The 27,005-nt window shown below is 42.0% G+C and overlaps 1 protein-coding gene across 2 annotated transcripts in view; it reads right to left on the bottom strand.

The window, feature by feature from the left end:
- FHIP1A (FHF complex subunit HOOK interacting protein 1A) overlaps positions 1 to 21,637 on the bottom strand; it is a 264,239-nt gene extending 242,602 nt beyond the window's left edge. For both annotated transcript variants that reach the window (XM_007189411.2, XM_007189412.2), the window contains exon 1: positions 21,298 to 21,637. The gene's annotated coding sequence lies outside the window, so the exon portion shown is untranslated. The remainder of the gene's footprint in view (positions 1 to 21,297) is intronic.
- Positions 21,638 to 27,005: the final 5,368 nt, after the last annotated feature.

Raw genomic sequence — 27,005 nt, 5'->3', positions numbered from 1 at the left:
AGCACTCATCCAGAAAGCACAGGTGACTTGAGCACATGACTGCCATCATTCCTAAGACTTTCTGGAGTCACAGCAACATAGTGGCCCAAGGTGGCACTACCTCACACGGAAGGGCAATTCTCTTTCCCACACAGGAAACAGCACAACAGTCAGATAAGTGATGGGTACAAGAACTAGACCCATCAAATACATTACACAGTGACATGACCCTGGCTTAAGATGGGACGATTTATTTTTTAAAATAATAATAAAGGGCTTAATGCTAATGTAAGTGCATCTCAATCAAAATGCATTCAAATCCCTCTGGAGGACAATTCCGCCGGGACGTAGGGAGTGCTCAGCCAGGACTCACACAGATGAATGTCACTGATCAGGTATGAGGTTATGACTCAGTCACAGACAGGATTCACTGAGATTCACGCAGATGGGCGGAGAACACAGTGAGTCCTCTGCACAAACATTAAGAGGTCTTTTTCTAAGAGCCTTATTTAATAAAAAGCAGTGACCTGCCAAGGAAGATAATTAGCATAGAACCAATCTTTAAAAGACGGAATTCAAAAGATCATTCTCTCACAAATCTTGATATTATTGCCTGGCACAGAAAGTATTTGCATAAGGAGGCACAAAAATCTTTTCTGCATAAGTAAATACTGTCAGCACGGAAGCAATATGAAAATGTAAGCCTTTACTGTCAAGTAGTAAACCAAACAAAAAGCAACTGAAAGCCAAATCTCTGTTGCTCAGGTGAAAACAAGAACACTTGAGAATAAAAGGTCAATAGAACTTTTGTTGGCCGCATAGCTAAGGCTGGCCACCTTGTGAGCTGACAGAGCTGTCCACTATTCTGAGAGCGCCTACGCCATGTTGAGTGTCTGAATGCATTTTCTCAAGAGTCAACAAGCGAAAAGCACAGTGCTAATGGTGACCTGAATGGAGCTGTGACAAATGTCCCGCTTGAAGATAATCTTCAATAGCGGCAGTTATTGGTTCAGTACCACCAAAAGCGTTCCCAGAGATTAAAAGGCACAGGCGTAGCTGTGCTATTTTATTTTTTAAATTTATTTATTTATTTATTTATTTTTGGCTGCATTGGGTCTTCATTGCTACACACAGGCTTTCTCTAGTTGTGGTGAGCAGGGGCTACTCATTGTTATGGTGCACAGGCTTCTCATTGCGGTGGCTTCTCGTTGCAGAGCACGGGCTCTAGGCACGCGGGCTTCAGTAGTTGTGGCTCACGGGCTCTAGAGCACAGGCTCAGTAGCTGTGGTGAACGGGCTTAGTTGTTCCACGGCATGTGGGATCTTCCCGGCCGAGGGTTCAAACCCGTGTCCCCTGCAGTAGTACGCAGATTCTTCACCACTGCGCCACCAGGGAAGCCCAGATGTGTTATTTTAAATTCAGTTACTCCCACTTAAAATCCATGCTGATTTAAGGTGTTGGAGAGAGGGAGTAGGCAAAGCAACTTCCTTCCAAAATCAGGAGGTAAAGGGGCAATACCTACCACAAAAGAGGTTAAGCGATAGTGGCTAAAAAAAAAAAAAAATCAACAAAAATACTGAATAAATAATCTTGAATAGCAGAACTTGGCAAGAATCCCTGATACTTTTCAGTGTAAGACTGTGGTCCCAGTTCTGTGATCTTTCACACTAACAGGGACTTTTCCTAAACACAGAACGCAACACCTAAGGAATTTAAAACACTTGATAATAGTTAATTCAATTCCCTATTACATTCCTTCCTGGTTAAAAAAAAAAAAAATCCACAAATTTTGCAAAATGTATTTTGCCCATGGAGGATGGGAAGCACCAAGATGAAATGAATGACTTGAGAGTAAAATGCATCCCTCTGCCTCATGGCCAGAAGCAAAAGTGAGACATCCTACGGCATGAAGAGCGACTTCATCAAAGATTTTCACAGAAACAGCGGAGCCCACACATCCACAGGAGTATTAGCCCCTTCAAAGACTACATGCTCGTTACAAAAATGCCCGCCAATGCTCAAGACATCTTAGGAACAAATCTTTTAAGGCTGCCTTCACGTATATTACATTCTTTTGAAATCTTCAACTGTGACAAATTTGGGTCTTTGAAAGTGGAATTTGATATCTGTAAGTCGGAAATACATTGAGAAAATAAAGGGAATCATCAAGCTGGATTTTAATTTTAATCAAAAGAACAAGTGCTTTCCTTATGCGGCTTGTAAACTAATACTTCCAAAGACAATTCTTTAAAACTATTCCAAACTCCCTTTCTAAGAGCAGCAGCTATGGAATAAGCAGGCAGCCTCCCTAGATGACCTCTTTGAAGGGCACCTTTCGCTTTTTAGGATGTCTTTGGTATTGGCATTGTACGTGCACTTAATAAGGTAGCAGCTATATCTGATTCCACTTTTCCACATTATTCATTCATTCAACAAATATTTATGGTGCACCTAATACGTGCCAAGTACTGTGTTAAATCCTAGCAAGATGATGGTGAGCAGGCCCACTACCTGTCCTCGTGAAGACGATTTACATAAGCACACAAATTATAACCCATAAGTCAGTCCAGTGGGAAAAAAAGACATATGGTGATGCAAAAACCTATTAAGAGATGATTAAAGAAGACAATGAGGTGATACAAACAAACTTTATTTAACACTTATGAAACGGACAATCTCCTTGTGGAGAACTGCAAAATGGGGTGGACAGCTGGAAGCCTTCATAGGATAAAGAATAAAGAACAAGGAAGAGAGAGACTTCCCTGGTGGTCCAGTGGCTGGGACTCCAAGGTCCCAACGTAGGGGAACCGGGTTCAATCCCTGGTCAGGGAACTAGATCCCACATGCCGCAACTGATCCCGCACGCCGCGCTAAGACCCAATGCAGCATGCATAAATTAATTAATTAATAGAACAAGGAAGAGAAAAATAGAAAACATCGGTGATCAACTAGGGCCGCACAGTCACCCTTGTCTGGAGTGAGAAGGCCCAGAGCTCGCCTGGCCCTTGCAGACTGGCTGACTAGCTATGCTCACTGCGTTCCTGGTCAAGCAGAGGGGTTTCAGGGACACCAGAATCATCTAAGTGTCAGTTTGCTGAGGTGGCACCCTGGGCAGAAGCGGCTGCATCTGGGGCCTAGAAAGTTATTTCAACAAGCATATAATAGTGAGACCCAGCTAGTGTAAAGAGGCTTCCCTGAGGAAATGTATTAGTTTGAGCTGAAGATAAATAGGAGTTAACTAATAAAAACAAAGGGGACTGCGTGGGGAGAGGTATGGAGACGGTGGGGGTGGAGGAGAATGATGTTCCAAGTATTGTGAACAGCATGTGCAAAGGCTCTGTGGCTTTTTAAAAGACTATGGGTACATTAAGAAGTGAAAGAGGGACCTCCCTGGCGGTCCAGTGGTTAAGACTTCGTGCTCCCAATGCAGGAGGCATGGGTTCAATCTCTAGTCAGGGAGCTAGGATCCCACATGCTGCACCATGTGGCAAAAAAAAGAAAGAAATAAAAGAGGGGACTTCCCTGGTGGCACAGTGGTTAAGAATCTCCTGCCAATGCAGGGGACACAGGTTCGAGCCCTGGTCCAAGAATATCCCACATGCCACGGAGCAACTAATCCCATGCGCCACAACTACTGAGCCTGCGCTCTAGAACCCACAAGCCACAACTACTGAGCCCGTGAGCCACAACTACTGAAGCCCATGCCTAGAGCCCATGCTCCACAACAAGAGAAGCCACTGCAATGAGAAGCCTGCACACCACAACGAAGAGTAGCCCCCGTTCGCTGCAACTAAAGAGAGCCCGCACACAGCAACAAAGACCCAACGCAACCAAAAATAAATAAATAAATTTATTTATTTTTTTTAATTTATTTATTTATTTATTTTTGGCTGCGTTGGGTCTTCGTTTCTGCGCGAGGGCTTTCTCCAGCTGCGGCAAGCGGGGGCCACCCTTCATCGCGGTGCGCAGGCCTCCCACTATCACGGCCTCTCTTGTTGTGGAGCACAGGCTCCAGACGCGCAGGCTCAGCAATCGTGGCCCATGGGCCCAGGTGCTCCGTGGCATGTGGGATCCTCCCAGACCAGGGCCCGAACCCGTGTGCCCTGCACTGGCAGGCAGATTCTCAACCACTGTGCCACCAGGGAAGCCCTAAATTTATTTTTTTTAAAAAAGAATCTATTGTAAAAATCTAGAAGAGAGGGTGGAGCTAACACAGATGAGAGAAATGAATGGATTTGAGAGACACTAAGGATGTAAAAGCACTAAAGGTTTGGATGGTATTCTATATTCATTATTTACTCAAAGAAAATGCTTTGGTTTTGCCTAAGAATTCCTTATTTGTTAATTATTTGCAAACCAAAAAACGTCATGCAAATGTCAGAGTTCTTTTTCAGAGTTCTGCATCAATTTTATCTTCTTTTAGATAAAGAAGAAAAAGTAGCAAAGAGAAAAACAAAACTTAAGAAGTATCTCATTTTATGTAAAAATGTGTGTTCCTGAAAAACTGAGCTATACCTAGGTAATAAAAGAACCTATATCTTATTACTGAGTAAATATTTCTTCCTTGCACAAAAACACACTAAAAAATGCAGAACAGATTATCATGATACTATATCAAGTGAAATGTAAACCATTATCTCGATTATTTCCATACATCATTTCTCCTTTATTATAAGGTACATAAATCAGGTGATTTTACAACTCTAAAAGGAGGGAATGGCTGAGAGATTTAATAATCACCATCAAGTTTTATAATAAACCATTTAGTAAGCAACTAGAATGCCCAAGAGACTTGCAAGGATTTAAAACTATTCTTCCACCAATGACTTCACCCACATGGAAAAGTCACTTTTACACCTATATTACTATGATATGCCACTTGTTGTCCACACCCTCCAAAAGATACAGCTCTCCAGTAGGCCTGGGTTACCATGTCATAGCAATGTAGTAAGAAGTTCAAAAGGTAGTCAGCCTTATAAACTCTATGAATACACATATACCACAAAAAGTTGAATTTTGTACTGAATTGGCCACATGTTCTTGTGTCTGATGTATACAGGCCAATTTGTACCACACTCAGAACAAACATAAAGGAGGAAACTGGGTTTTAGCAGTCTCATATCAACAACAAATGTACCAGCTAAATTCTAATTCTAAGAGCTAAAAAGTCTAATTTTGAGACTGTGCAACTAGAGTCTATACCACCCCTTCAAAATGCAGGTTTTAACTTGGAAAGAAACAAATTCAGCATGAAAACCACTGAGGAAAGAAAACCACGGCATGTTAATAAACTGACTTCTAAAGGCTAAATGCATATTTAAACATGCTGCTCTTGGCGACTTAAGTCACAACCCAGGCATTATTTGATCGGAGACTCTGCATATGAATTTGTTTTCCTTCCTTTAAAAAAATGATTAAGCAACTAAAGTATACGTGAAGTAACTTGAATTGCCTAAAACACTGTCTTGACAGTCATTATCCTCTGTAACACATACACTTAAGCCTGAATTGGGCATATAGTGGTATTTTAAGAAATAAAAATTCTGGGGACTTCCCTAGTGGCACAGTGGTTAAGAATCCACCTGCCGGGGCTTCCCTGGTGGCGCAGTGGTTGAGAATCCGCCTGCCAATGCAGGGGACACGGGTTCGAGCCCTGGTCTGGGAGGATCCCACATGCCACGGAGCAACTAGGCCCGTGAGCCACAATTACTGAGCCTGCGCATCTGGAGCCTGTGCTCCGCAACAAGAGAGGCCACGATAGTGAGAGGCCCGCGCACCGCGATGAAGAGTGGCCCCCGCTTGCCACAACTAGAGAAAGCCCTCGCACAGAAACGAAGACCCAACACAGCCATAAATAAATAAATAAATAAATAAATATTTAAAAAAAAAAAAAAAAAAAAAAAAGAATCCACCTGCCGGGGCTTCCCTGGTGGCGCAGTGGTTGAGAATCTGCCTGCTAATGCAGGGGACACGGGTTCGAGCCCTGGTCTGGGAAGATCCCACATGCCACGGAGCAGCTGGGCCCGTGAGCCACAATTGCTGAGCCTGCGCGTCTGGAGCCTGTGCCCCGCGACGGGAGGGGCCGCGATAGAGAAAGGCCCGCGCACCGCGATGAAGAGCGGTCCCCGCACCGCGATGAAGAGTGGCCCCCGCTTGCCACAACTGGAGAAAGCCCTCGCACGAACCGAAGACCCAACACAGCCAAAAATAAATAAATAAATAAATAAATAAATAAGAAAATCCTTAAAAAAAAAAAAAAAAAAGAATCCACCTGCCAATGCAGGCGACACGGGTTCAAGTCCTGGTCCGGGAAGGTCCCACATGCCGCGAAGCAACTAAGCCTGTGCACCACAACTACTGAGCCTGCACTCTAGAGCCCACAAGCCACAACTACTGAGCCTGCGTGCCACAACTACTGAAGCCTGTACGCCTAGAGCCCGTGCTCTGCAGCAAGAGAAGCCACCACACGAGAAACCCGTGCACCGCAATTAAGAGTAGTCCCCGCTCGCCGCAACTAGAGAAAGCCCGTGCGCAGCAACGAAGACCCAACGTGGCCAAAAATAAATAAATAAAATTTTTTAAAAAAACAAAAACAAACAAAACCACACACACACAGTTGAAAGATGGGCCCTATAGTAAAGATGTTGACCCTTTCATGATTTCATCTGCTTGACAAAGACGTCATGATGTCACTTGGCCCATGAGTTTCCTAAGTGGACCATGCCCCTTCACACACTCACCAGTATTTCAGTGAGGAAGAGCAAAAGGGGTTCTTATCTAAGTCTCAGGTCTTACGACTTCTGAATTCCAAGTGAAGGGATAGTCATTCACCCTTTACTTTTCTTGAGAAGCACCAAGAAGTATGTCTGAAAAGGCAGCAAAAGCTTGAAGGATTAACAAGGATGTTAGATGTCTCATATCTAATTTTTATGAACAGAAAAAATGGAGGTTTGTATTTATCAGGGCTTAATATGGTATGTTCCAGATTCTGAGAGGACCTGATTACTGAGGCATTTTGGTTTACCTTTTCTGTTTTTCACTTTTTATTATGTAAATTTTCAGTACATACAAAGTTGAGAGAGTAGTATGATGAACTGCCATCACTCGGCTCAAGAATTAACAATGTATAGTTATTCATAATCTCCCATTCCCACTCCTTTCCTCTGCTGGATTCTTTTAAAGCAAACTTCATATATCATATCTGAAATAAGCAGAAAAAATGGTCTGCAAAAATATATCACTTCCTAATCCCCAGAAGCTGTGACTATTACTTTACATGGCAAACAACTGTGACTGTAACTTTGGATCTTAAGGAGGAATTTATCTTGGATTATCCAAGTAAGCCCTAAATGCAATCACATGAATCTTTATAGGAGACAGGCAGAGGGAGATGAGACACAGACATACCAAGAGGAGAAGGCCACGAGACGGTGCAGAGAGATGCAGCCACAAGCCAAGGACAGCTTCCAAACCTGGAAGAGGTAAGAATTCTCCCCTAGCATCTCAGAGGGAGCATGGGCTTGCCTACACCTTGATTTTAGACTTCTAGCCTCCAGAACTAAGAGAGAATAAAGTTCTGTTGTTTAATCCACCCAGTCTGTGTTAATTTGTTACTGCAGTCATACGAAACTAACACAATATCACATAATCTGAAAAAATTTTCAGTATGTATCTTTAAGAAATAGACTTTTTTAATAATAATATAATTATCATTCCCTTTTTTTAAGAGTCCTTTAATTTGTCTAATATCCAGAGTTTAAATTTCCCAAATTGTCTCATAATTTTATATTTATAATTTATAACTTTATGTTCATTTAGCCAAACCAAGATCCAAACATAGTTATGTCTCTTAAGTCTCAATGCCACTTTTAAAAAAATAATAAATAAAAATACAATAAATAAAAACACTTATCTGACACTGACTTTGGGGGAAAAAATAATAGTTCCTCTTCCTTGTTTTTCTTGCCATTTATTTACTGAACAAACTGAATAACTTGACCTACAGAAATTTCTGCATTCTGGACTTGGCTGATCACATCTCCATGGTATTTTTTGACAAGGTCCTCTTTTTCCTATGCTTCTTATAAACTAGTAGTCAGATCTAAAGTCTTGATCAGAATCACATTCAGCGTTTTGGCAAGCAACTTCAGAGATGGTTCTATATGTTCCCTATTGCATCAAATTAGGGGGCACGTATTCACTTCTTTCTCTTTTTGTAATGTTAAGACTGATCAGTGGGTTCTGGGGTTATCGGCCTGATCCATCAATTATAAAGTTCCCAATCAGCCTTTGACCTAATAGTTTTCACAGTCACAGATGATCATTCCCTAGATCTGTTATTTCATTAGGGGTAACGAAATGATACTATTTTCTTTATATCATTCCTTCTGTATTTACTAGCTGGAATTCTTCTAAAAATAAGATTTTTGTTCCAACAATCTGTTTGGTTACTCTAAAATACAGGGTTTTTGTTTGTTTTTTTTTTTAAACAGGAAAAGTAAGATAAATGCTTGACAACATCTAATTTTTAAGGTAGTGCCAGGACGGACATCCGCCTCTTGACTACAAAGACTACCTTGTCTGTACTCAGTGAATGTAACTTCTCCAGTGTACTCAACTTAGTCCTCAAGTTACCAATTCAAATACTCAGCCTACAATATGAAACCTGTTTTTTTTGAGATTTATTTGTGCTTTTATCTGCCGGTATAATTGAACTACAATGGCCTGCAAACTTTTTTGATCTAAAAAGTACATTTTACATCACAGTCCAACAAACACACACACCTATGTAATATGCATACATAGATGAAAGTGAAACAAAAGAATATGAAACCTATTTTTAAAGAATAAAAGCCAGGATCCAACATGTCTATGTCAATTTGATGTTGATTCTTAGGATTTATGCCCATCAGATCAGTCCAAACTCCTCAACCAACCCCTTCAAACCACTCACCCTGAGTCTGTCTGATCCTGTTTCACTAATACAACCCATCTTCTCATTCTGGGCTCTGTACCTTTGGTTCAGTGCTCTGCACACCTGCCTCTAACCCTGCAACCAGGTCAAGCTGTCCTCTTCCCCCTCAAAGGTAAACACGCCTCCTGCTCCTCCATCCAGCACCCTCCTTTTTTCTATGAATGACACAATCCTTCTGTCAGGAGACTGTTCCTTCTCCCCGTCCTAACTATGGATATGTATTTCTAGATGGGGCTGCCAGTTACCAAATAATTTGTGCCCCTGGCCACAGGGAAAAGGGTGTCACCCATGCAAAGTCGACCAGAGGCATTCCTGGGATTTTGAGATGTAGACTAAAAGAAAGTCAGGCCCTCCTTCTGGGTGATCCTTGCCTTTCTGGCAGTCATGCCCCCAGCCACGTGGAGGAAACTGACCCAGAGAGAAGTAGGGATAAGACACAGAGAGTCTTGGTGGTAGAGGAGTTTTCAGTTTTGGTTTCCAAGGCCGCCTTCACTTCTCCCATACCTTTGACCATATGAACCAATAAATTCCCTTTCCGTACAGTTTAAATTTCTAAAATTTACAACCAAAGGAATCCTAATATGACCCCCACCATGATTCTTGAAGCCTATGACTACAGTGACCTCTACCTTCCTGGTTTCTTGCACTTACTTTCTATACAAATAACACTTCATCACATGCTGTCCTGATTTTTTTGTGTGTCAAATACATATCTGTCACCATCTTTTGTGGCCTTGCAGACATATATCTTACATACCTTTTGAAAGACCCCCAAACAATCCCTAGAATAGTGCTAATAGAGCTTCAGTAATAAATAACAATTACCATGTATTGATTATTACTTCCATGGTAAGCACTTCACATGAGTTATCTTATTTAACCCTCACAGAAACCTCCTGGGATGGGCATTATTATTTCCACTTAAAGATAAAGAAGCTGAGGTTCATCATAGGAAAGTAACTGGTGCAAAGATACACATTTATTAAATAGTTAAGCAGGGATTTGAACCAGATTTGCATCCAAAGTTCATCCTCTTCCCACCTCACCCATGTTGCCTCCAACAATGATAGAAACTTTTAATTAATTTACCAGAGACTGTAATTGATCAAAGACCTCCATTTAACCCCTGATTTTCCACTAACCTCAAAGTGCAGGTCCCTTCATCATTAAGAATAACATTAATATATGAATGTATAAATAAATGTGCTATATGAAAATAAGTATCTTGAAAAAGTTATAATACAATTTCTCCAACATTGTTACTGGCAGTCTGAAGATGAAACGCTGGCATTTCTCTTAAAGTAATAGGTAAAAGGAATGAATATTTATTTAAGACCACTCTGCCAGAACAAGATGTATACAACTCCCCTGGCAGTGATATTTCAAAACAGCAAAAGGAGATTTGTGAGCACCTGTCAACGTGTAACACGCCTTCAGCTCTGCAATTGCTCACAGGAATATTCCTGTGTCATCATTAGACACTAATGTTATTGAGCACTCCCATGGCTTGGAGGCAAGAACAGAAGCCCTTGAGGAAGAAAATGGCTCCGTCTTCTTAGCTTAGCAACGACAGGGGCCAGGAGGACAGGAACAGCAATTTTCTGGTGGAGAACCTAAAAGCCACCGGCTCTCAACTCTACATGATCTGCATCCTTCAGGCCAAGGTTTTCAATTCCATGCTTGCGTCTCCAATTCCTGCTGGACACATCAACATGGAATTCCCGCTATCAAATTAACTTTGAGGCAATAATAGTTTTTCAGTATCTAGCCAAGTACTTTCTATTGAAAAGTGTCCCATAAATGTGTTGGTGGTTGTCTGTTTCTCTTTTTTTCCTTTCTCATTTTTACCACTTTACTTGAGGGCCTTATACCATACATACATTCTTCTGGGAAATAAAATGATTGTTCCTAGAAGGCCAGAAGCTGCTATCAAAGAGGCATGCTCCTTATTTATAATTTGGCAACAGCACAGCCAAGGGGAGGGTATGCCTAGCACACACTGAAGAATGGCTGCATCCCCTCATGGGACGAGACTTTGCTAACTTGCATACTCTGGTGAAAGACAGGCCCTAAAGAATTCACTGCCATCACAGACTCAAAAATACTTCAGATGAGACCGTATCTGTGATAGTGCTTTGTGACTCTAAATTACCCCTGCTAGTGATGTGGCTGTTACAAAGGCAAAGACCTGGGGAATAGGTAGGCGTAGGGTTTGAAAGAACTAACTAGGTCCAAATAGAAGGAGGAAAAAAGAAAGAGAGAGCCCAGAGGATTCAACAGAAAGCCTAGGCAAAAAAGGGGATGTGGTGGTGGAAAGTTTCAAGTTAGCAAACGCCCACTCAGTTCAACACACACTTACTGGAAGGCAGGCACTGGTCTACGTCTTGGGACACAGAGCCAAAGACAGTCAAAACTAATTCAGCCAAGATCCCTGCCCTTCGTGGAGTTTTATGTTCTTATTCGGGGAGACAGCTGATAAACAATACGCATAATAAATAAGTAAATTGTAATATGTTAGAAGATAAGTGCAGGAGAGCAGGGGAAGGGGGATGGAAAGTGCAGAGGGTCTGCAATACTCTCAGATTAAAAGGCGTGCCAAAGAGCATAATGAGTCAGATTTCCAATGATGTTCCTCAAAAACTACATTCAAGGGGCTTCCCTGGTGGCGCAGTGGTTAAGAATCTGCCTGCCAATGCAGGGGACATGGGTTTGATCCCTGGTCCAGGAAGATCCCACATGCCCTGGAGCAACTAAGCCCGGGCGCCACAGCTACTGAGCCTGCGCTTTAGAGCCTGCGAGCCACAACTACTGAGCCCTCGAGCCACAACTACTGAAACCTGTGCGCCTAGAGCCCATGCTCCGCAACAAGAGAAGCCACCGCAATGAGAAGCCTGCGCACCACAATGAAGGGTAGCCCTGCTGGCTGCAACTAGAGAAAGCCCGCGTGCAGCAACGAAGACCCAACGCAACCAAAGATAAATAAATAAAATAACTTTTTTTAAAAAACTACATTCAATTGCAGGAGAAATGAGGAAAATCAAACAGAGCTTGAATGAAACGTGCATAAAATTTGACAAATCCTAATTGCCTAGGAACATACAGCTCATTTTCCATACTTCGTCTTCTTCACCCTTGTTCAAAATTATTGACACCAACAGGCTAGGTAACATATTTACAGAGGAAGATATGAAACAACTTAGCCAGAGTCAGAGCAAAGGGAATTATAAGAGACAAGAGCAAAGCAGATGAGAGCAAAAATAGGTGCAAAGCAGTACCTCAGGAAAGGGCTAATTCAACAGGACTTTAAATATGACAATTTTTTCTTAGGAATAGTTGGCTCTAGGTCGAGGATGATATATAAGTTTCATTTCTAGTAACAACCCCAAACAGCTGGCAGAGTCCTTCTGGAGCCCTGCATTGATAAAGAGTTCTGGGTCCTGTGGGCAATGAACTAGACATTTCTTCCATGAGTTCAAGATGGAGGACTGAGCACACACGCCCTACACTTGCCTTTCCTTCCTTGGTAGAGCTTAGTGCCTTTTTTTTTCTTTTAACGTCTTTATTGGAGTATAATTGCTTTACAATGGTGTGTTAGTTTCTGCTTTATAACAAAGTGAATCAGTTATACATATACGTATGTTCCCATATCTCTTCCTTCTTGCATCTCCCTCCCTCCCACCCTCCCTATCCCACCCCTCTAGGTGGTCACAAAGCACCGAGCTGATCTCCCTGTGCTACGTGGTTGCTTCCCACTAGCTAGCTATTTTATGTTTGGTAGTGTATATATGTCCATGCCAAAAGCAGTAAACACTCAGTGGCCACCTACAATGTGAAGCAAAACCAAGAACAGTGGAGGATTTGGAGTGTAGAGCTTGATCCGAGTCCTAATGGAGTTTATAATATAATTGGGAAGAAGAATAATTACACAAAAGATAACACTAGAAAGCATCAAGTGACTAAATTCCTAAAATTTCAGTACAGAGATTCAGATGCCAGGAAATTGCTATGGGAAAAGATAGCCAAGAAAGGCTTAAAGGAGGACACAGGCTCTGAATTGGGCTTTGAAGAATTCACATCACTGAAATAATTGGAAAGAGGAAGGACTGGTCCCAGCAAGATGGCGAAAAAGGAATAGGCAGGTGTGCTCAGGAATGAGGAACAGATCAGCACGGCAGCCAGAGCAGAGGATCTAAACAGGGCACCAGATCATAGATGCCTTGAGTATTACTCAGGGATCTCCAGAGACAGAGAACCAACAGGAGACGTATATATAAAGGAGATGTGTGTGTGTATATATAGAGAGAGACAGATAGAAAGGTTTATTATAAGGAATTGGCTCATGCAATTATGAAGGCTGAGAAGTCCCAAGGTCTGCACTCGGCAAGCCAGAGAAGTAGGACAGCTGATAATATAGTTCAAGTCCAAGTTTGAGGCCAAAGGCACAGAAGATGGATGCCCTAGCTCAAAAACAGGCAAGGTGAGCGAATTCTCCCTTACTTAGCCTTTCTGTTCAATTCAGGTCTTCAATGGATTGAATGACGCCCACCGACAATGGAAAGGCCATCTGCTTTACTCAGTCTACCAATTCCAGTGTTAATCTCATCCAGAAACACCCTCACAGACGCACCCAGAATAATGTTTAACCAAATCTCTGGGCACCCTGTGGCCCAGTCACGTGGGTACCTAAATTTAACCATCACAGCTTGAACTGAGTCATTACCCAGTAGGCAACAAGGACCATGATCAGAGACATGAGCAAAGCTATACTTTATAAAGTCAAACTGATTGTGGCATGAAAACGGATTACAGAAAGAAAAACCAGAAACAAAAACACGGTAAAAAAATATTATAATTGCCCATGTGATAACAAGAGGCAGACCATCAACGACAAACACGTACAGGATTCTATTGAAAATAAGGTACTCTGCTAGGTGATTAAGAGGAGCTACTCGTGTGACCCTACAGTTTAATCTGATGTCAGGGTCGAAATGGAGACCCTATGCAGCAGGACTGGAGAAGCCAGCCGAGGATTCCAAAGGTCAGCAATGAGGACGCGGATTTAGGGATTACCCACATAGGGAAGGGAGCCAAGTTGAGAGTCTGCTTCTGGCGTGCCCATCCTGACAGAAGCCCGCAGGACAGCAGGTTGAATCCGTCAGTCTTCAGTCAGGAAGCCTCATCAGACCGACTCGCTTTTGTGATTCACTGGGGAGGAATGACCACTCCTAGGTGGCAAACTAATCCTAAAACATGATCAAGAGGTGGGATTACTTTAGAGGGAAAAAAGGCAGGCGGCAACACAACCAGCCTGCAGACACCTAAACACAACTTACACGCTGATTCATCAAGAGCAACTGTAGGGTCCACTTTCCAAATCAGACACACAATGTCTTCAACAGGAACCCAGTGGAGAAGAACAAGGAGGAAATTGAGAGAAGGTCAAACTTCATCAAGCTGATAAGAGATTAGCATTAACCATTAAGTTTCTAATACAACTCAGGTAAATAGCAGGTTATCTGGTATTTCCTGAAGCAAATCAAGGTTGATGAAAGTCCTATTGTCACATTTTTCATAAGCATTTAAATTACTGCATCTTGCTTAAAATAAGCCAAAGTGTAAACGGTCTGCAATATACACAAACAGGAGAGATTTTAAATATTCAACTTACCAAAAAAGTGACAATGTTAGAGAACAGGCAGTAACCAAGACTAATACATAAGGTATGTTGCATCTTCCCACGAAAAAAAAAATCAAAGGAACTATATACAAACAATGAAGTTTCTCTTGTATCCTAAGAAATTCTTTTTTTACAAAAGAATTTTTCATACAAAAAATATCAAGAAACATTTTTCCTAATACAATAAATATGGGCAGCATCATCTTCATTTTGAGGATGCACAAAGTATTCATGCTAAAGATGATCTTTTTTTTTTTTTTTTTTTTTTGGCTGCACCATGTGGCATGCAGGATCTTAGTTCCCCGACCAGGGACCAAACCCATGCCCCCTGCAGTGGAAGGGCAGAGTCTTAACCACTCAACCACCAGGGAAGTCCTGATGATCATATTTTTACAGTATAGCTTATATCACTTATGCATAAATACACACTTGTATATATATGTTATGTATATATACACATAGGGTGTGTATATGTTCATATTGTACAGATATTTATATTTGTTAAGATACTTTTATACTTATTCTGATATATTACAAAGAAAATCATGAATGAACTCCAAGTACAAGTTCCATGAACACAAACAAAACAGAAGATACTCATCTTGAGGAATGCAACATAATCTTCTAACTGAATGGTTATGAACAAAGCTTGGACTCGATGAAAATATTAATCAACTCTCTAAGATGGTCAATAAAAACTTTGCCACAGGAATTTCTGAAATGTTCCTCCTTCAATGAGCCTGGGTCGTGAAATTTAGCCAAAGTATCATATTTCACATTTGCCACACACAGATGAGTGAAATCAGTTCTTGGGACTTTCTATAGGCCTAAAGATCTTAAAATTGACCCATGACCAATATTTCAACAGAGGTAAATTTTCATACAAGAAGAGGAGCTAAAATACACTCACTGTGCATTCTGCAAAACCTGGTGGATTCTCTGAACTCCTTAATAGCATGTCCTAGAATAATGTTCTTAAAAAAAAATTTTTTTAAACTATGCTCCATAAAAAATAATTAGCAGCTCATCCGACAACTGCAGAGTATTTTTATAGCTGTTATCAATTACTATGTTCTCTTGGGGAAAACATTAAAACCAAAAAGAACCTGACATGTGAAGAAATGAGGTAAGCCTTACCTAAAAGCTCAGCGCCTTCTGTTACTACAACCTTGTGTTTCACAGTCAGGTCATGTAATAATAATTTCTACCTTCAGTCCAATACATTCAAAACAAAAAACTATTAATATAATTTAAAATGTAGGGACACTATTAGAAGAAGTGTAAATTACAGGAATTTAGCATTTTCATACCTCTGACTCTTTCACAAACCTTTCCTACACAAGTGTACAAAGACAGACTTTAAAGGGTGTTCTCTAAAGCACTAGTCTTACTATAGAAAAATGGGAAACAACCCAAATTTCCAACAATAGGAAACTTTTTAAATAACCTGTCATGCAATACTATACAGTATGATCTGTATGTAGGGTCATGGGAACATTTTAAACACCTATTAAGTTAAAAATAAAAACGAAGTTGAAAGTTGTTTTATATCATCCCACTTGTTATTAACGATCACAATAATAAATATATTTTAATACAGGGAAATTTGGGGGAAGTTTCTCTAGAATACAAGATCACAGCACACTTTATCTTTCAAGATTACATATTTCTATGATGTTTGAATGTTGAATAATATGTACTGTGTGTATAATCAGAAAAAATAAAGTTTTATTTTAAGTTAGTGATATAATTGGAGGGGAAGTAGGACAAAACTTTATGTATAAAGAAAAGGGAAATCTTAGGGTGTTAAAAACTTTTCTATTATAGCTCTACAATATTATCTGCCTCTACCTCTCTTTTGGAAGACAGTTGTTTCCTTATTCTCAGAATTTCAAAACCGAGCAACACACATAGACATTGGAAGGGCCCCTTACCGTCTCCCGTTAGTAATAGCTTCTAGGGATAAAAGTTTAGGCCAAACTCCAGTATTTATCAAATTCAACACTGTCAGTTCCTGAACAGTTGCAAACAAACTGCAAAGGTTTCTCTAAGTTATTTCAGAATTAACCAAAAATAAAAAGGATTCTGCAGACTCTGAAACTATTTGAAGCATTTTCGTAATGGAAATATGAGGAATTAGAGACAGCTACCTACTTTTGAATCCGCAGCCCTGTAACCTATTCAAACATTGTAAAAACTAGATGGAAAGGACAAGAGAGCAGTGCCTGGAAAGGCAACTGAGGAATCACAAGCATGGGGGAAATTTCCACCTGCCTGGGGAAGGGTGTGAACCTGTGCTGGGAGAGGGGTGTCTCCACAGTCATGTGACCTTGGCAAAACAATTAAACTCCTCTACCACAATTTCCTCACCTGTAAAATCAAAGGACGGAGAATAAACAATCTCTGTGGTCCCTTTCGGCTCTAAAATTCTGAAAACAAAGCTTTACTCTTTCCTTGCCAAAGGATATCTTAAATATATATATACATACATATACATATATATACACACACACGTACATAGCATAAAATATAAGGTATAAGGTTATAAGGTACATGGCCCAAAACAGCAGACGCCTGCCTGACTCCTCCTCACCCTTGAGTTCCACTCTCCAAAAGAAGCCCCTTCAATTCTTTTAGATGTTTCTTCTAGTAATTACTTTCATATTTGTAAATCACACATTTAGATTACTATTTTCTGATTTTTCTCAATTTTAGACCCTACCAAAAGTTCCTTATGGCAACTATTGGGGCATTTATCACCTGTCCCACCTCCTGGGGTGCAGCTACACTGTTGAGACGCAAAGGATATAAAGATTATATGCATGTACACACATGTATAAGTACGTGTTTCTATATAGTCCTGTCCCCAGTGAGCACTCATTTTGATTAATGAGAAATAAGGTCCCATTCTAAACACTGCACATCTACACACTGCACAAAATGTAGCAGAGAAAAAATTAAAAGCCTGGCCTCTAAATCAGAAAAGTCCTGCATTTGGGTCTGAGTCCACCACATACAGGAACAAAGTATGCACCTAAAAGTTCCTTATTTTCTCTGCATCTCATCTACTTTCCTCCTTTGTAAGCTGAATATAATACAGCAACTACAAAATGGTTAAATCACAAAGCACAAATACGGTACCTGTGAAAGCACTTTGTTACTCATAAAGCACTATAAAAATGTTACTTTCCGTTACTGTCTTCGCTAAGAGATCCCTATAAATGAAGTACCTGAAGTTATTAGTCACTCTTGAGCACTGTTCTCCTATGTAGACTAAAAACTAAGAGTCAGGGGCTTCCCTGGTGGTGCAGTGGTTAAGAATCCGCCTGCCAATACAGGGGACCTGGGTTCGAGCCCTGGTCTGGGAAGATCCCACATGCTGTGGAGCAACTAAGCCCATGCGCCACAACTACTGAGCCTGTGCAGCAAAAAAGACCCAACGCAGCCAAAAATAAATTAAATAAATAAATTTTTAAAAATAAATAAATAAAAACTAAGAGTCAGAAGTCACTGGGAGTAAGAGTGAAATAGATGTAAATCGTGTTCCAAGGCCAGAATCTGAGGGTCCAGCTCTTCAAAGGGTCTATGTATTGCCCTATGAGACAAATGCACACAGAACAAAGATCGAGCATCTCAGCAGGGATCAGAGAAAGCAGTTGTTTTATATTTGCAGAGAGAGAGAGCTTCCTTATCATATTTTCTTTATAAAAGTAATACAAGGGGACTTCCCTGGTGGTCCAGCGGTTAAGAATCCACCTTCCAACACAGGGGATCCGGGTTTGAGATCCCACATGCTGTGGCGTAACTAAGCCCACGCACCACAACTACTGAGCCTGCGCTCTAGAGCCCACGAGCCACAACTACTGAGCCCGCATGCCACAACTACTGAGCCCGTGCAGCAAAAAAGACCCAACGCAGCCAAAAATAAATAAATTAAATAAATAAATTTTTTAAAATAAATAAATAAATAAAAGCTAAGAGTCAGAAGTCACTGAGAGTAAAAGTGAAATAGATGTAAATCGTGTTCCAAGGCCAGAATCTGAGGGTCCAGTTCTTCAAAGGGTCTACGTATTGCCCTATGAGACAAATGCACACAGAACAAAGATCGAGCATCTCAGCAGGAATCAGAGAAAGCAATTGTTTTATATTTGCAGAGAGAGAGAGCTTCCTTATCAAATTTTCTTTATAAAAGTAATACAAGGGGACTTCCCTGGTGGTCCAGTGGTTAAGAATCCACCTTCCAACGCAGGGGACCCGGGTTTGAGATCCCACATGCTGCAGAGCAACTAAGCCCACGCACCACAACTACTGAGCCCGCGCACTCTAGAGCACATGTGCCACAACTAGAGAGAAGCCCGCGTGCTGCAACGAAAAATCTCACATGCTGCAACCAAGACCTGATGCAGCCAAATAAGTAAATATTTTTTTAAAAATAAATAAAAATAAAAGTAATACAAAAAAAAAAAAAGTAATACAAGAACATAATTTCAAAAGTCACTCCTCAGGCTTCTTCTAATATGTACCTCTATATTTCAACATAATTTGTACATCTGCTTTTTGATTTGCAGACATAATCTATTGGCTTCCTATTACAATAGAAAGAACTTTGCAGAGAAAGTGTTTTGGACCAAATTTGGAAGTTATCATGAAGAACCGTCCAGCAATGCATCACCGACACTACGGTAAAACAGTCCTCTCATTTCTGGTCTTCAAAGGCCTACATTGAAAGTGATACAACCATAGTGTCTCTATTTAGAGGCAAGTAGGAAGCTAGCTGGGGAGACGGGTCTAGATTATGAGACCACTCTAAATCTCTCTCTGAATCTAGTTCAGTGATACTCGGTTTCTCTTGTCTTTTCCACATGCCCCACACAGTTTAATCCTGTTCCTAAAGCTACAGGTCAAATGACAAATGGGACCCCAAACTTAATTTATTTCAAGACAAGCATGGAAACAATTCTATGAGCTGTGCAGAAAGGGGTTAACTGGAACTAAAAGAAACCAGCCTTTACTTATCTGAAAAGTTATCTAAAGCCAACAAATATGCTGCACTAAAAAGTAAATTTATGGACTGAATCTCCTGCTCAATTTCTGTCCAGAGAAGACCACTAAACTTCTCCAGATGTGGTCTTGGCCTGTGGTACGCTACGTTTGGGCAGTTTCAGGGAAAACATCCTGTCTAGTGCCAGGTGTACAAGTGAACTTGAGGTCAGGCAGGTGACCCTGCTGACCAGGCATGGTACATTAAGGAGAGGAAATCTTTTCTCTCGCTAATCAACAGGATAAAGGTGATTAAGCAGGAATTATTTTTCAATGACCTACATAATTTCATCAGGGCTGCTGTGGCTATTAGCAGAGAGCAGCTGACTTTCTAATGAGATGAATGTGATAGTAGGGCCCTGCCAGAGAAGGCAGGGAGTGGGCCCAATCTACAGGGAAGCAACAAATGGTGTGCATTGTTTACTACTCCTCCCCAGGGCTGTCTCTCCTCTGTTTTGGGCTCCTTCCTTCCACGGGAATACTCCCCACCCTGGGATGCCTAAGGCTGCAGCACCTGCTGAATGGTGGAAGCGGGTCTATTTTTTTTTTTTTTTTTATATTGGAGTATAGTTGATTTACAACGTTGTTAGTTTCGGGTGTACAACAGTGTTATTCATTTATACAAATGCATACATCTATTCTTTTTCAGATTCTTTTCCCATTTAGGTTATTACAGAATATTGAGTAGAGTTCCCTGTGCTATACAGTCCTTGTTGAATATCTATTTTACAGATAACAGTGTGTATTAGTCCAGCTCTGTCTCACCCACTTGGATCCATCCATTCTTACTAAACCCGAATAAATTAGGAGTCTGGGATTAACATAAACCGGGTCTATTAAGAATGGATGGATCCAAGTGGGTGGGACAGAGCTGGGCTAATTCATCAGAACGGCCCACGTGATTCCCAAAGTCCCAAGCAAACAAGGCTACCGCTGCCACCAACACCTCTCTCTGGCTGGGCTTGAGATAGGGCAGCAGTTAGTTCCACTCCCTACCAGAAGTGGCATTAACAAGGGACCTTTGTTAAGGTCGGAGCAGGACACACACACACGCACGCACGCACGCACACACATACCAGCATCACCATCAATAACAACCACGACTTGAACGCAGTTTCATTAGACAACTTGACGAAACTGAGCAAGAGCCACCCAAAAAGTAAATCCTAACACCAGGAAAGCGCTGCAATCCTTAGAGTGGCACCGCCTCTGCCTCTTGTGTGAAAGCGAGGAGGTTGGGAGAGGAAAACTGAGCCCCAGATCTCTTCGCCTTTGCCTGTTCCTCCGGTAGGATCCGGCTCTCTGGCCCCAAGAACCAAGAAAAGGGTGGAGAGCCCAGGTGCCATCCTTCTCCGTCAAAACAAGTTGGCTCTTTCTCCCCCGGGATCAGTCACCGAGTAACGCCCGGTCCAGCAGCTCTGGGAGCCCCCTCCTCCCCGCCGTGCCTCGGCCCGACACGGCGATCTTGTTTGGGATATTCCCAGCGGGGGGCCCCCCCCTCACAATTCCTGCTCCTCCCGCCCAGTCGGAGAACGCAGGCAAGGGATACTTCTGCTCTCCGCCTTCCCACAACCCCTAAAATAAAAGAATCCCTCAAGCGCAAATCTCAGATCCGCACGCCACGTACCTGTCAGCGGTCGCGCCTCCTCCTCCCGGCCCGGAGCGGGACTCGCCAGGACTGTCCGGGGACAGTCCAGAAAGTTTGTGCCACCACCGCGCTGGGCACCGCGAGTAAGGGGGAGCGGGCTCCTCGCCGAGACCGGGACAGTCCGCTCTGCTCACGCCTCGGCCCGGGTCCTCCCCCCCCAGCTCCAACTCTACAGAGGCGCCCCGGGAAGAAAGTACGAGGTGGGAGAAGGTCCGAGCGCAACTTTCCGACGGTGCGTCAGCCGGTGGCAGAGCCGCGCCGCTCCTGGGCTCCCCCGCCCCCCAACCCGCGCCTTCGGGGGAGCGCGGGCGGGGTCCGAGCCGAGGCGGGGCCCAACCTGCCTGGCCGGCCCAGGGGAGCTCGCGTCCCGCCCCGCCCCTGCCCTCGCCGCCAGCCCCGCCCCTTCACCCGGAGGGGCGGCCGCCAGGTGCGCGGGGGGGCGGGCTCGGCTGCGCGGCCACCCCGGCGCCCGTTGCCAAGGTGAAGGAGGCGGAGCCTCTGAGGGAAAATTTCCACCGAAACTTAAACCCCGCGGAATGGAGGACACCTCGCCCCTGGGGACTCGCCTGTCGCTGGAACTACACCCCTTCACGAACACACACACACACACGCACACCACGTTTACGGTCCGGCCAAAAGGCTCATTTCTTGAGTTCTGCTGAGTGGAGAAAGACAGCTCCACGCGGCACGCACCCTGCGAGTATAGGTGTACGTGTCACAATTCACTGGCAATTTTCCCCCTAAAAATGAGGACTCTTTAATTGGACACTTCTACAGCAAAAAGAAATTTCCCCAACTCTCCGGGAAATGGGAGAGCAGGTTGGGAATCCGTTCCCCTACCACCCCGGGTATGGCGGTGGCGCTTGGCTCTGCCTCGTGTTTCGCCGTCCTTCCCAGAGCCCAGACCTCGGACCCCGGCCGGCCCGGCCCCGCGTCTGCAGGCTGCCCTCCATCAGAGACCTCGCACATTGCCAAGCTGGTATTGCCATCTCAACCTCCGCATTTCTCCGCCTTCCACGCCTCTTGCATGCTTGGGTGGTAAAGTCAAGGATCTGCTTTCTGAACTTTAAATCCAGGAGGAGGAATCAAATTCTTGGTTAGAGGCTCTCTTGGCAGTTTCAGAGCCCTGTGGTTGGTGTGGCTGAAACTTGAGGTGAACCGCAGTCTGAGCGGGTGTGGCGGGTGTGGAGCTTTTCCTACCGCAGCAGCATCCTGCTGGAGCCTCACCAAATTCTCCTTTGGAGGAAGTATCTTCCTCCCTCCATTCTCGATGAATGGCATCCGAAAACAACCAAAATCAAGTTTACCTAGTTTCGGGTTCTCTTTTGCAACCATGGCAATCAGAGGATGCAAACTTCACACTTCCTGCTCTACCACCACTGCTCTACTTGATGACGGCAGCAGGAATGCACCTGCTGCGAGTAACTCAGCATTCACCAGCCTTCCACCTATAACAAGTGCAAGACAGGTGGCTCCTAAGTAAAAACTGGGGAAGGACAGGGAGATAGAAGAGTAGGAGCGGGGAAGTTCTGCCCAGCAGGTCACCTGGACCTGTTCTAACAACTGGGGTGTGGGGCAATCATTTATTCAACCAATATCGATTGAGTGCTTTTTGCATGCTAGGCATTCTTCTAGGGGTTGGGGACACAGCAGAGAACAAAAACGTAAAAATCCTAGCCCTCATGGAGCTTACCTTCCAGGTGGGAGAGACAGATGCTAAAGAAAATATGTGCCTGCAATATGATTAGAAATGCTATGGAGTAGCACAGGGAGATCAGCTCCGTGCTTTGTGACCACCTAGAGGGGTGGGATAGGGAGGGTGGGAGGGAGATGCAAGAGGGAGGGGATATGGGGATATATGTATACGTACAGCTGACTCACTTTGTTATACAGCAGAAACTAAAACAACGTTGTAAAGCATTTATACACCTGTAAAAATGTTTAAAAAAAGAAAGAAAGAAAGAAAGAAATGCTATGGAGAAATATTAGGCAGGGATGGGACATAAGGAGTTTGAGGGGTGTTCTTTTAAGTAGGTGATCAAAGAAAACCTCCGGAGGTATTTGAGCAAAGGTCTGAAGGAGGTTGGGAAACAAGATATCTGGGCAGACAACTTTTGAAGCAGAAAGCACAGCAAGTACAAAAGCCCTGAGGCAGGAATATGCCTGAGTGCTCTGGGAGCAACCAAGAAGCCAGAGTGGCAGAATGGGGAAGTCAGAGAAGAAGTAGGGGTGACAGGCCAAATGAGGCCCTTAATCTGAGTGAGTTGGAAGCCACTGGAGGGTTTTGTGTAGAAAAGTGTCATCTTCTGACACACTGTGATAGGACCACTTTGACTGCTGGGTTGACAATAGACAGTAGGGGGTAAGGGCTGAAGCAGAGACCAATGAGAAGGCTATTGAAATAATCCAGGAGCAAGAGAAGAGTGATTGGACCAGGGAGATAGGGGTGGCGGTGATGAGCTGACAGGCATTCCTCACAGACTGGATGTGGAATGTGAAGGAAAGAAAACAAAGAGGACTTTGAGGGTTTTGGCCTGAGCAGCTTGGAAGGATGGAACTGCCATAACAAAGATGGAGAAGGCTTCAAAAGGAGAAGGTTGGGGCAAAATCAAGAAGGCCAAAGGGAAGACCAGAAAGAAAGCACACGTGATTTGAATGATCTTCAATTTCCTCAGCTTATAAAATGAAGGAAAGAACACCTACTTCATTAGGATTGTTTTAAGGATGACATGAATTAATGTAGTGAAACGTCCAGCACAGTACCTGACACCTGGCAGCCACTTAAGAATGTTCCCTCTCTGCAAATATGAATTCATATATATCCATTATGCCCTAAAAGTAAAGGAAAGGGAAAGAAAACAGGAGAGAAAGGACATGAAATGAAAACAGAAGAAATAAAGTCCAAAAAGGTACCTAATGCAAATTGTCTGATGATAGTTTCTCCTAAATTCTGCTTCCTCAAGGGGACACACTGAAGTATCAGAGTTTGCTAGTTTGGGAAAGGAGTCTGAAATATGAAAAGTTGGTAATAAAGCAGAAAAAAAATCCACAACATAAACAAAGAATTTCGGTTGCTACTCCTTATAAAGCATTCTTACAAACAAATAAGAAAGACAGAAGAACAGAAAAACAGTCAAGGGAGATGAACAGAGAATTCTGAAAAAAAAAAAAAAAAAGCCAATATTCTATAAAAAGTCCAACCGTATTAAGTAAAGCTAGAATGAGAGGCAATTCTTTTTTATTTATAAATTTGACAAAGATTAGAAAAAATAATTATGCCTACTGTGGATATTGGACAATATCTTACCATGCTGAATGGATTATAAATTACAATAATTTTTAGCAATTGCTGTCTAAATAATTAAAATGTATATACTTTTTGAACCAGAAATTTAACTTCTAAGAATTTATTCTAATAATATTTGCTAAAAATTTACATATAAGAATGTCCATTACAATGTTATTTAAATGTAGTGAAAAAATTAGAAATATCCCAAGTATCTTAACAAGACAAAATTATGGTAAGCATAAGCACAATATGTTATGGTTTAGCCATGTTATAATATTATAAGCAGATTTTTTAAAACACTGTTGAATACCTATTAAATGGAAATATGTTCACAATACATTAATGTATAAAATAAGCTTGCTACAAAACAGTATGTAAAATATGGTTCTCCTTTACAATGTTAATAACTGTTATCTCCATACTAGGATGACAGTTTATTTTTATTCTCTTTGTGCTTTTCTCTATTTCTAAGTGTTCTGGCATAAGCAGGTATCCTGTTCTCTTAGGAGTGGAATTGCTGGATGACAGGCTGTATATATCAGTGAGATTTAGTTAATACTGTCAAACAGTTTTCCAAACTAGCTATACCAATTTACACTCCCACTGGCAACGTATGAGTTCTGGTTTGAAGATGCATTTTTAACAGCATGCGTCCAGTAAACAGCCATTGATTTGAACCCTACTGCTTTAGAAGTTACAATAATTAAGAAGTTAGAAACAAGTACGTCAGTTGTGAATGCGTATGTTAGTAACATAATATCAACCATTTCTAACTTGTACTTTTCATTAATTTATCTCATTTTATTTATTTGTACCCTCTTTAGGTGTGTTATATACCCTATGTTAAAGAACTAAAATTAGATTTCTTTAGTGCAGAAGCAAGACAAGATTTCCTTCTTTTTCTTACCTCCTTTAGTTCCACTTAAAAATGTAATTATGTCTTAAATTGTACTATACATTTCTCAAACTACTGAATATTTAAGATACCAAAAATCCATGCTTGGGGCTTCCCTGGTGGCTCAGTGGTTGAGAATCTGCCTGCCAATGCAGGGGACATGGGTTCGAGCCCTGGTCTGGGAAGATCCCACATGCCGCGGAGCAGCTGGGCCCATGAGCCACAGTTCCTGAGCCTGCGCGTCTGGAGCCTGTGCTCTGCAACAAGAAAGGCCGCGATAATGAGAGGCCCGCGTACCGCGATGAAGAGTGGCCCCCACACCGCGATGAAGAGTGGCCCCCGCTTGCCACAACTAGAGAAAGCCCTCGCACAGAAACGAAGACCCAACACAGCCATAAATAAATAAACAAATACTTTAAAAAATAAAAAAAATTAAAAATCCATGCTTATATGAAAAAGGAGAGCAGTATCTTACTAACACACACACACTCGCACACACTCTTCTTTCACAGAGCTCATAAGACCATAGTCCATATCTCTTTGAGGAAACGGACAAAGGGTATCACCCTCTGTTTAACAAAAAACAGAAGTTAAGATGTAGCATAGGGAAGTGAGCAGTCTGAGATGAGGACATCAAAATGATACCTTCATTGACCCAGATACCTTGGAATCTAAACTAAAAGTAGCATGAAGACATTATCATTTGTAATCAAATTAAATCTAAATTTAAATTAGCTTCTAAAGTTGCTTTTCTTAGAAAGAGCTCAGAAATGAACAATGTATATCCTATTAGAATATTAATTATCCCATCAAATTCTTTTTTCTAGCAAATACCTTAACAAAAACCCATTGCTTTTGAATGGTCTTGTCTCCTATAGAAATTGTCAAGTGGTCAGGGTCTACTCCACTGATGATGTGAGGCTTATTTATTATTAAAACTCTTCTGAAATTCATCTGTCTTCTCTTTTAAAGTGAATCACGATAGCATGTTAAGGGCCCAGGCTCTGGAGCAGATGCAGCTGACAGACATGTGTTCAAAATCCAGCTCTACTGCTTTCCAGCTTTGTGACCTGGATCAAACAACTAAGTATTCTTACTCATTTCTTGTTGTGCCTCAGCTTTCTCTCTAAAAATAACAATCATGGTACCTAGATCATTGGTTTGTAATGAGGATTGTATATCTCCATCTCTTTTTATTTTTCTAAGCACAGTCTACGGCACATAATAAACACTCCTTAATTTAGTTTTCAAGGCAATTTCTAGGAACTTTATCATAAAGAAATAATTCTAAACATGAAGATTTATGTACAAGTATTATCATACCAGCAAGATGTTATAATATCAAAACTTTGGAAACAATTTAACTGACAAATAGGAATGAACTAAAATAAATTATATTCTATCCAAACATAGTTTACCAAATAGTATGATCTCAGTTTTATAAAAACTATAAAATAGGGCTTCCCTGGTGGCGCAGTTGTTAAGAATCCACCTGCCAATGCA

This window comes from Balaenoptera acutorostrata, chromosome 5, assembly GCF_949987535.1.
Source record: "Balaenoptera acutorostrata chromosome 5, mBalAcu1.1, whole genome shotgun sequence".
Lineage (NCBI taxonomy): Eukaryota > Metazoa > Chordata > Mammalia > Artiodactyla > Balaenopteridae > Balaenoptera > Balaenoptera acutorostrata.
Note: the sequence above shows the minus strand (reverse complement) of the source record. Positions and strands in the feature narration are given on the sequence as shown.